This window comes from Alosa alosa, chromosome 2 (genome assembly GCF_017589495.1).
Source record: "Alosa alosa isolate M-15738 ecotype Scorff River chromosome 2, AALO_Geno_1.1, whole genome shotgun sequence".
Taxonomy (NCBI): Eukaryota; Metazoa; Chordata; class Actinopteri; order Clupeiformes; family Clupeidae; genus Alosa; species Alosa alosa.
This window is the reverse complement of record NC_063190.1, coordinates 29,546,964-29,559,069: the sequence shown is the minus strand read 5'-3', so window position 1 is coordinate 29,559,069 and position 12,106 is coordinate 29,546,964. Positions and strand designations below refer to the sequence as shown.

The window sequence follows — 12,106 nt, the reverse complement described above, 5'->3', positions numbered from 1 at the left end:
TATGCTTAAGGCTTTGTCACACTTAACCTGGAGAAGAAAACCTTATCATTCGCGGCGTATCTCCCGCATTAATCGACAGGTTTGATCAACATTTAGGTTTCATGATGCCATATTGCACATAGCTGCACACGCATACTTGCATACACACAGACATTCAGACACACAAACACAAGCATGCGCCGCACGAGCTCGCGCACACGAATACACACACACACACACACACACACACACACACACACACACTAGGTAAGAGCAAGAGAAGGCTTATTTTTTGCTTGTGGCCCTAATTGATTTCTGTTATTGTGTTGCAACACTGCATATACATCTATCTATTTATCTATCTATCTATCTATCTATCTATCTATATATCTGCCTGTCTATCTATCTATCATAACCCTTACAAAGGATGTGCTTAAACTCTAACCTACCTAGAACATAAAGAAACTCATCAACATTTTTACACATTTAGAGATGTTGTGTCATTAACTAAACTTCTGCACCAAGAACATGTTTCTGAACTAAGCTATAGTAGGCCCACCCTAATTAATGCCCCAAGGAGTTCAGGACTGTTTCAAGTGGAATATGAATGTAAGTTTCAATACACACCTTTGCAAGTAGCCTGGTACTTTTGGGATAGCGTTTCCTTAAGCCTGGGTTAGCTGAGCTAGTGCTACTACATGTAGGCTCACATTAGATGTGTTCTGTGATAATGAATCACTCTGTCCTCGAAGAGAAAACTGCAATTGCACCCCCACACCTCATTGCAGTGATCTCACTCTGAGACTGAGAGTATGTGGAATTCTAAACGTGCCCAATCAGTAGGACCATCTTCAAGTACAGAGAGCAAGTAGTTGCTGTAAAGGTACAATCAGTTGGCTGAGCGTTTGAGAACAACTTTCGCTGTCCAGGGTGCTGTAAAATGGCGTGGACAGAGACTGTGCTCACAAGACACACCGTATTTCACAAACACAGACCAAGGAGAGTAATACTTTTGATACTTTTTCCCCTGGTGAACTTTGAATGTATTTTATGAAGAGTACATTCACTGTTCAGTGCTATGTTTTGCATAAACCAGTAGGCTAAGATAGAATCTTTGGCACATTATACATTTCACTTTTCTCTGATTTGTCACTGTTTAAATTGTTTCCATTTATGTTGACTATTTGCCAGTTAGCACCTGGATGAAAAAGATTTGCCAAATCTGGCCCCGTTATCTGTCTGTCTGTTCTCTGGTCTGTATGGACAGGCAGGCGTGGGCCTTTCTCTTCCAGCAGCATCAGAAATGGTAGATTGCCTCACTGGTTTATGTTTGCATGTGCTTCTTTTTCATCCCTAATGACTCAGTGAGCTGAGAGTGAGAAACCGTTTGGATGGTGTTCTATTTTTTTCTTCTGGTGCAGACCTACGCATCCAAGACACTGGAATACATGTTGTGTTTTGTGTGTGTGTGTGTGTGTGTGTGTGTGTGTGTGTGTGTTTGTCTGCCAACAATGGTGGGCAGAAAACAAGGGTATACATTTCTTACTGCAAGGTTGTGTTTATTTTGCTGAATAGGTTGTAGATTGCTCATGGATCATATTGAAAATGCTCTTATTGTTTGATCGTGATATTTACTTTGACAGGGTGAAATAAATAGCCTCTATCTACAGTATCTATCTATCTATCTATCGATCTATCTATCTATCTATCTATCTATCTATCTATCTATCTATCTATCTATATTTCTATGCATTTTTTGCTTGACCGAGGAAATGTACTGTTTTTTGTTTATCAAAGGCTCACTTGCCCCCACCCATAGAACAGGGAGGTCTCAGCTGCAGCGGATGGGCCCTTCTGAGTGTGCCCGTGGCAGTAATGGCACTATATTGAGAGGAAGCTCTGGCACCACGACATGACACAGGACGGGAATAACAGCTGTTGATGGACATGCACCGAGGGGAAGGACCCATTTTCAGTGCAGGAATAAAAGTGGCGTATGTCTGACATGCTGTGCTTCAGTACCTCTCAAAGAAAGGGTATTGGAAGCCCTTTTCTAAGAAAGAGGTGGATAGATGTCTTGTCAGTGATATTATACACCTTTGAATGGGTGTGTGCTATGGCAGAGCCTGTCCTTTTTGTGCTTTAGTTTAACATGGTTAAAAATGGATTTAACATAACAAATGTAATTTACGTTTTATATATATATATATTGCTTTGTGTAAGATTTGAAAATAATTGAGTTGAATCGTGTCGTTTTCCTCTTTTTGGCTTGAGCGCTGTTCTGTAGGTATAGGATACAGGATGCGCCTTCTTTGGGAATGAGAGAGCAATGTGAACATGTAAGAAGGCTGTGACTGCAGTGGAGCTTATGGTACTCTTCTTCAGCTGCAGGCAACTAAAGAAGGTGCACTAAGGCTGGCCTACTTCTGGAGCGGTATCGCAGAGAAAAAGCCTCTTCATCGTGCACTCACACCCACATCCTCCAGACAAACAGGGATTTTGTTTAAATATGATTGAACTAATTTGGGATAGAGTCACTGGCAATTCTCGCCTCACTGTGCAACCAGATATTTGGCCTGAAAGCTACGGCTCTTTTAATAGATGGTCTTCCCAGGCTAAGAGGACATTCATCATTGTAGCACAGTGTGATAGTTCTTGCATCTGTGGATGTACTGGGGATATGAGGGCTGTTACAGGGTAGTCAAAGCCTTCCCTGATGAATTGTATTTTCTGGCTCTTACCACAGGAAGAGCATCTGAATTCCCTGGCTCTCAATGTGTCAGTATTTCTGCCAATTCTTCCTCGCCCAAATGTGTCAGCATACATCTGAATGTGAGATTCACACGTTGTGCCGTGGCATATTGTGGCACGAATATGTGTGTCTAATGTCCAAATTATAAGCACGACACAGCCAAATCCTGGATCTTTTAACGATTCCTTTTCATGGCTTGCCTTGTGAGCGAGCTCCTTTGTGTTGAATGTGCTGTGCGCCTTGTTACAGTAACTTCAACATGTTCAGTTGTTATCAGTGAGAAGGGTAAGGTCTTTAGCTGACAGCAGGGAGAACTGCTTAGGTCTTGACTGACAGTTGAATACCCAGATAGGGTTAGGTATTGATCCTGGTTACCCATGACAACAATTCATTTAGGTTCATCAGCCTGGAGTGTTTTCCCTTACTGGCCCAGGGCTCCTGGCACTGGCGCATTTGAATAAAGAGCTGAGGCTCGTGACAGTAGGATGAGAAAAGACACATACTCATGCACTCAAGCATCCTCTTGCATACCTAAGATTACGGGAAAATCTTATCGGATGATTTTCGAGAACCACCACAGTTATTGGCACCAGCGTATTTGTACTGCATCACAAGGAAATGTAATCTTTGTTTGTTTAGATAGTTTGGCAAAAAAGCTGCAGTACTTTTATGTACTATAGTTATAGCTACAGACATTTTTATTTTTTTTGTGGCTTAGACTTTTCCTGTTTCTATGTCCTCGGTTTTACTTCCTTTTACAAAAAATGTAACATGTCTGCCACTTGGAATTGGGTTTCCGGTATTAAAAGTGTTATGAATGTGTCATCTCCTGTGAGTGGGTGAGTGAAATGTAGCATGTGTCTACCCTTGAAACCTGTTTTGGAGTGATTAGCCTTTTAGCTGTTTTGTATGGCCCGTTCATAGCACACTTCCCCTGGGTGGCTGAATACTGCTTGTACTCGGTGCGTCACTTCTTCTCAGTCATATGCTGTCTTTCAGACTTGTTTCAAAGCTTTGACTTGTGCGTCTGGTCTGCGTCGGTGCAGTATCAAAGGAAGTGCTGTTCCTCGGCTTGTTTGAGGGACCTACGGGGAGAGATGTGCCAACTCAGCTCTGTGTCATGTACTGTAGCTAGCCACCGTGACTTTAGACATAGGTGGGACTTCACATCACTTTCCCATCAAACACAGCTGACCACCAGGCTACTGGAATACATGTTTTTACCTTGACTATGACATTGATCTAAAACAATGTATAGAGAGGGTATTTAGTATTTCTCTTTCTGTGTGTGTGTGTGTGTGTATTTTAAGGGGATAAGTGATGCATGATAATGAGCACAATGATGACTTTGTAGTTGGATTCATTTGATTGCAAAGACTAAAATCTTAAACATATTCATTTTGCTGCTACCAACTGTCAGTTTTAATTGTTCAAACATTTTCAGGCCTTGCACAATTTAGTTTTTCCTTCGATAACTTCGACATTATCAGGTATTGATCTGTTTCCTTTAAATGATAAAAATGGCTCATGGAAGTATAGCTGAAATAGCCTTTCACATCCAAGGAGACTTTGCCACAGTGCAGTATCTGTGCCATAGTGTATTTGGTTTAGGTCACTGTGGAGATGGACTGCTTTCAGGAAGTCGAGTGAGGTTTGGAACAAACATTAACTGGGTGAGGCTACATTGCAGAATTGCTGAAGACTGAAAGAGGTTGAGATTTCTTTCTCATTGAGCAGATTATTTCTGGCTCTAAATGCAGTGTCACATTTGAATTGCAGCCATTGATTTTCTAGTCAGCACTTCTTGGGTGCAGCGGCTGGATGTAGTTTCAATAGATTACCAAAGCACTCATTCCGCCGCACACAAGAAAACGGCCTCGCGTTCTCAGGTTTATTACAGTTGAGACAATGTGCAGCCATCTTAGATTAAACTCAGCCTCCGAAGATAAATCTGACCCTGACAGCTGGCAACAATATTTATCTATTTAAGCCTCCATCTATTGAGTAGTCTTTTTGTAGAAAAGATTTTGTTTTGTGCATGTTTTATTTTAAATTGCATGTCAGTAATTGACTACACATTCACATTTTACACGAATGTGCATCAGTCTTTGTACCCTGAAAGATAACTAAAATGTTTGAAGGGGACTATTCTGAATGACATTTAGGCTGATATCCCCACCCAAGATACCCCCGTAGCCTGAGCTGTGTGAGCTGACAGTGGCATTGAGGAAAGACCGTCCCTCTGCCATTATTTACTCAATCCCTCACACCCATATCATGCTTGCGTGTGATTATTGCACAACATGCTTAAATCAGCTCTTTTTAAGACCGCCACTGCTGCTACCACTATCACCAGCATTGCCGTGAGACAGATAATATTACCAGCTAACATATGTTCCAGTCTCATCACCACTGTCACATCTCAATGCTTTGCATTCAAAGGGAAGTGTGATGCTCCTGTGTATTTCCACCGGACAGATCATTCCTCCATTGACCCGCATCAGCAGGAGTCATACCAGAGCTGCTGAAGGGACACAAGCACCCCCCACAGCAATCTCCCGCTCACCGCACCTCTATAAATTGTGGGATGAGCCGAGCGGGCGCCTCTTGGGAGGCGAGGGGTTATGAGGGGTTATGGTGGATAAGATGGCAAGCCTGTGTAATGCCATGTAATTGAGGAACAGTAAATTCAGCGGTGAGAGTCTCGGGCCCTGACAGACAAGGGCTGCATGGCAGAGTGGGCTTTTCCAGGTGCTCGACTGGTTTGGTCCTGTCTGGGCGCTGTGTGGGTTGTTTGTGCCATGCTGTAGCTCTTATTAAGGTGAACATGTGCTGACACTCATATAAAAACAAAAAAGTTGATATAGTTTGGATGTTTGCAATAGACCAAGAATGGATCATAGAATTGTACTTTCCTGAACAACGTCATGCTTGTTCACAAGTGTACGGTAACAGTTATGTCAACCCATGTAGAAAATTAAATTTATAGAATCTGAAATCCTGAATATTCCAAACTGCACATTCTGCACAGTTGTGTAACTTGTTGAAGTATTTCAATTAAATCTAAAAAAGATATTGTCACATTTTCGAGTATAAAAAATATGTTGTGGTATTACACTAAAGAGCTAAAGAATAAAAATAAAAATACACATCAGCTGCCATAGAAATGTTTTGTCTATTTAATTTCGCTTTTTAACAGTGTATTTTTCCACAGAGCACCGGTATGTTGAACCCGGTGGAAAATGCATCAGACTCACCACATAGAGGCAGTATATGAGCAGGATTCTAAGTCATCCAAAATTCGTCCCCCCAAAAAGAGTTCATCCAACAGGAATGGCAAAAGGCAAGAGTTCACCCTCCCCACTCTCTCTCCTCCCTTCCACTCTCTCTCTCTCTCTCTCTCTCTCTCTCTCTCCCCTTCCTCTCTTCCCACTCTCTGTCTCTCTCTCCTCTCTCCCTCCCCCACTCTCTCTCTCTTCCACTCTCTCTCCTCTCTCTCCTCCCCCCCTCTCTCTCTTCCACTCTCTCTCTCTCTCTCTCTCTCTCTCTCTCTCTCCCACTCTCTCTCTTCCACTCTCTCTCTCTCTCTCTCTCTCTCCTCTCTCTCTCTCTCTCTCTCTCTCTCTCTCTCTCTCTCTCAGCAGTCGTCTCAGCTGGAGCGTCACTGTCCCATTCAATTCTAAATCGTCATGCAACACATGAATAATTCTTTAACCATGACAGATTTTTGAGTCGTTTTCAAACATGGAAGGTGCCCCCTGCCCCCACACACACACACACACTTCTGCTCTCTGTGAAACATGAAATGGTGGTGCTGGCCAGGACGAGTGGGTCCGATGAAGAGTTTACCACATGTTCAGTGCCGGGCACCACTTGGGAAGCATTCCACTTATATTTTAGATTCCTCTCAGGCTTTTGCAGCATTGCATATCCAGAAAGGGGGGACCTTTGCACTACAGCTTTTGAACAGACCACTGGGTTTAAAACTGCATACTCTGAGAGCACACTGGAGTGGCGGGCCCTGCTCACAAAGCTCTGGTAGAGAGAACAAAAAAAGTTTTTGTAACAATTATGGCTATGAGCGTATTTGCATTTTTGAAAAACAAAAAAAAAAAGTCTGGAATTGGCCCTTGCCCTCAGTGTATGCTGAGCAGAACTGAGCCAGAGTGGAGCTTATGTGTTTAACGTGGACTTGGGCAGCGAGACTTTGAGCTATCACAACAGACAATCTGGACCAGTGTTGTTTTTAGCCCTCCCCACGTCTTTGTCAGTGGACCCTGAACAGGAAAATAAACTGTAAGGTCCTGCATATGTTTGGCTAGGGGGTGGAGGCGAACAGGGGTCGGGGTAGGGGATTGATGGCGGCGAAGCGCAGAAGTTTTGTATTAGTCTCTCATTAGTCCTTCCTGTTTGTGCCAACCTGTGCTTTCTATTCTGCCTCCAGCCCACTCCGACTTAATGGAAATGGATACCTCAATCTGCGCACACGTTGTTTAAACCTTCTACAGTTACCATGGCTTTTAGCAAGAAAGTACCTTTTGGACTTCAGGAATAATATGTTCGCAGTGGATGCATAGGTTCAGGTTAATGTGTTCGCAGTGAGCTGACCAGTCTTAGTGTTAGGCACTTTTGATCATGGAATGTAGTTAAATTCAACTGCTCTTCCGCTAGTAGTCTAACTAGCATTACTGACTTGCTATGGGCATTTTACATTCATATAAAAACTGAAATATCTTTCTGTATGGGGTAATCTGCTGGGATGTTGAATGCCATCTGGCTTTTTCCCCCGCATATGATATGTTATGAATGCAGATGTGCATATTTATTAATGTATGTGAGATTCTACAATGCCTGATTGCAGCGGCGCTCGCATCCTCCTACTGTAAGCCTCCACTCTGCCAGTTTGCAGGGGAGCACGTGGAGGCTAATCTTTGGCCCTGGGCTCTCAGCGACGCAGGTGAATAATAATTTACTCCGTCAGGTAAAGAGGTCTTAAAAGCTGATCACCATAGGCAGAGTGAGCTAGAGAGAGAGAGACAATGCCTCGTGGCCTTGCTGACGTTGCAGGGGGTCCGTCCAGGAGATGGGAGGCTCGACTGTGCAGGACATTCCCCTCTCGTTTGGTTCCCACCAAATAAAAAATATCACTGCTTGTAGCAGCGCCAAATGAGCCTTGTTACTACTGCCTGGGTTTGTTGAACGGACTGTGGGAGACATGTTTGTGACTGTGGTGCGAAAGAAGGAAAGAGTGGACAGACAGAGAAGGGAGGCAACGGGGGGGGGGGGTAGTATGCTGCTGCTTGAGTAGGAGGCTGTTGGAGTGGATAGATTTACCCTTCTGCTTTCTGCCCGGAAGCTGCTCATCAACTATTCATCAGGAACCCTCTGTGCTGGCCTACCTACTGCAGCAAAGCAGCAGCAACAGCAGCAGCAGTAGCAGAGGCAATAGTCAGCGTGCACGCAGGCACATCCACGGGCAGCACGCAGCTGCAGGGGGAAGGACCCAGCAGATGACCTCTCTCCCAGAATCACCCTGGCACGCAGCGGCCGGTCCTTCTCTCCACACACGTGTGTGGTCAGCTGTGGTCGGCTCACATGCTTGGGAGGCGTCCTTTCGTGGGATTTTCCCTCGGCCTTTAATGCTGCTATTAGAGAGAGGCCAGAAGAACGCTAACCTGCGATTTGCCAGACAAATGGTCAGCTAATGGGTCATGTCACACACACACACAGACACACACACACACACACACAGACACACACACACACATACACACACACTGATACTGATTGCCATAACACTCTCCATTCTATCCCATAACACTTCCCATTCTGTCTAAAAGCTCAGGCAATAGTATGCACAAGCAAACGCATGCAATCATTTGTGAATGAGGACAGTGCTACTACATATGCAGCACTGTACTTGTAAATGATCTAAAAATCCCCAAATGATGGTAGTCATTGCATGCAATCAGAACATGAGTGGAGATGTGTGTTCCCTTTGCATGAACTGACATCCATGTATCCAAATGCCCTGAATGCAATATTTAGTGTGTGTGCTTTACTGTGTATGCATGCGCGCGCACACACACACACTCATATTTGTTTACATATCTGCACATATTCGTGCATGTGCATATGTGCACATATGTGCAGCTAATGCAGTGCTGTATGCATGCACTTTTGGCACTGCGTGTGACAAGAGCTCAGCAAAATGGAAAAAACAAGAGGACCATGGAAAGGGCTGCTGTACTCGTGTGTGTGTGTGTGTGTGTGTGTTTGTGTGCAGTGCCGGAGTGTTGAAAAGAGGGGCTGCCGGCACTCCCACTGGGTGCCTCAGAGTGTGTTTTTAGGGACGTGTCCGGCCATGTTTGCCACACACACCACACGCATCCCCAGCTAGTGTTTGTTTCCTCAGGTATGTCGTAGGTGTGGATTGATGTGTGTCTTGACATGAACAGACTCAAAAAAAGAATGAATGGATGACTGTTCTCTTGCTAGTTTTTGGGAGGTGGACAGAGAAGAATTTGCCTTTTTCCAGCACTGAGGCCACTGGCCCTTGTTAAGCGACACATAACTCATATAAATAAGACTAAGGCTAGAGTTGTGTCTGCCTATAACATGCCAAATCCCATACAGGTGAAAAGCATAACAAAGTTATCAGAAAAAGGTTACAATAGGTCATTTTTGTGCAAAATATGCACTTTGTAGGGGGTTACATATTTATGAGCAACAAGTAAACTCCAGTATTAATAAACCTGAGAGTATTTGATGACGTTTTGGTGACATTGCATAACCAGAACATTTATCAGTTCAGCTCATCAGTTCAGTGCTGAGTTGCATACTCACCTGGTATGCCTTATTTTGGAGAGGACATGCTGTTTTGGCTGTATTCAGTTTATGTAAAGATTGTGGTGAGACCTTGCTGAGTAACCAGGTTGTATGTGGTGAGCATGGTAGTAAAGGATTGTAGGGCAATTCATGCATTGATCTGTTAATTGTGAAGTTCACTCTCTCTCTTAAGCAGTCTCTTAAGTCAGTGACATGGAGTTCACTCTTGTCCGTGAGCAGATCAGCACGGCACACTACTTCAGAGTAAAACTAGAATGGTCATTATCCTGGTGTCTTGAACGTAGCCCTGTAATTAATCACCTGACTCCATGGGGCTCTCTGGTTCTATCAGAATATACATCTCTGCTCATCCATTGTAGAAACAGATGCTACTTTTTTGTGATGTTAAGGCAGAGTGCCCTGTTTGGTAGACTGTCTTGGATTGGATTTGAAAATACTAGTGCATAGTAGATAATTATCTGTGCAAATGTACAAATGAAATATTAATAATTTAATCCCATGACTGTCCAGTAAACCAGAAATTCATTCATGCATATGCTTAGCCTGGTTAGTACGCAGACCTTCTCAATTCTAATTGAGAGTGGGTCTGGAAAAGGTTCACTGACTTACGACTTCCAGCAAGGGCGTAACTAGCAGTGAAATGAAACGTAAATTGGTACATTAAACACTTACCAAATTGTTTCAGAAGTGTAGCAATCTTGTAAACGAAGGTTTTAAATGCAGTTGTTTACTCAGTTCCAAAGAAATGCACATTAGCGATTGTGTTTAAGTGCCCGTGTTTTAGGGACATTGGAAATGGGCTTCAGTGGCCTCTTGGCCAGACGGACCTGCAGAGCAAATCCCAAATTTGCCTAAGGTTCGTATGGGTATTCCCAGGCTAGCATACTTTATTGTGAAGTGACAACTATGAGCTCAGTGTTTACGGCCACTATTTCCTTATGTGGTCTTATGGTGTGCATGTGTCCTCTGGTCTAAAGTGTGTGTGTGTGTGTGTGTGTGTGTGTGTGTGTGTGTGTGTGTGTGTGTGTGTGTGTGTGTGTGTGTGTGTGTGTGTGTGTGTGTGTGTGTGTGTGTGTGTGTGTGTGTGTGTGTGTGTGTGTGTGTATGCTTGTGTGTGTGTGTGTGTGTGTGTGTGTGTGTGTGTGTGTGTGTATGCTTGTGTGTGTGTGTGTGTGTGTGTGCTTGTGTGTGTATGCTTGTGTGTGTGCGTGTGTGTGTGTGTGTGTGTGTGTGTGTGTGTTGTGTGTGTGTGTGTGTGTGTGTGCTTGTGTGTGTATGCTTGTGTGTGTGTGCGTGTGTGTGTGTGTGTGTGTGTGTGTGTGTATGCTTGTGTGTGTGGATGAGTCTAGCAAGAGTTACGTCTTTCTCTTTCCCCACATTCATTAATCTCACTAGTTATTTTGTTGCCGTAATCTGGAGAGGACTTGACTTGGTGCAGGAGTGTGTTTATCTGCCTGTCCAAACACTCCATCTTTCCGTCTGGTCCCCCTCTCCAATTGTTGTTGAAAGATAGAGAGCAGAGCTAAGAGAGAGAAAGAAAAAAGGGACAGAGAGAAAGAGAGAGGCAGGTCCTTCCATGGGCTGATCTGGTGTCTGTGTGCATTGGTTCCCTAACCATCCCAGTGACCCTTGGCGTCTCGACCTCCCGCTGCTCTGCGGTGAGCACAGTGGCTAGCGTGTCTTTACGCCACATCTGTCTGAAACAGAGGCATTCCACCAAAAAGAACACTAACATCACAAGACACCCCCCCACACACACACACACATGTGATAAAGGCCTTCATGAATGAAGACGTACTGTGTTGTACGCTCATGGTCAGCCGCTCTCCAAAGCGTGCCTGACATTGTTAGCTTAGTCACATAGTAACCAACTTTAGTCAGTGTGTGATATCTCCATGTGATAACACATTTGAGGCATGTTCTGTAATGGCTACAGGAGGGGAAGTTCGTCAGGGTCATGGATGTGGTCAAGGGCAACCAGTGGCCACATGCAGCAGTGCTATCAGAGAGATGTCTGTCCCTCTCATATCCTCTTCCTCTCCAGCATTCCTTTGCCTCTCCCTCATCATCTTGTCAGCCGAGAATGAACAAGCTCTCTCTGACATGTCCGTCAACTTCATCATTTTTGCACCAAGTAATACAAAATACAAATAATTTGTAATAATGTAAAATAAAATAGTATGAAAATAGATTTCTTACAATGATGTTTATTGAATATTTTTCTCAAATGTGGACTCACTGTTAGATTTGGCATAGTAAAGGACAAAACCTTTTCATCTTTTTCATCCATTTGTTTTATGATCCATTGTTAATTCCACAGCTCTCTTTAATGTCACGAATGGATGTGGATTTTTGTTTGTATGTTTGAGCGTGTTTGTTTATTTGTGTGTGTGTGTGAATCTGATATGTGTATGTGCGTGCATGAGTGTAGTTTTTTGTGGATGTCATAACCTCTTGTTCTGGCTAGTGTGTGTGTGTGTGTGTGTACGCACGTGTGTGTCTGTGGCTGATCGCGTCTGGTGCTGT

General features: G+C 43.8%; 1 protein-coding gene across 6 annotated transcripts in view; it reads left to right on the top strand.

The window, feature by feature from the left end:
• Positions 1-12,106, top strand: part of nrg2a (neuregulin 2a) — a 74,624-nt gene that overhangs the window by 1,489 nt on the left and 61,029 nt on the right. The gene's annotated exons all lie outside the window — the stretch shown is intronic.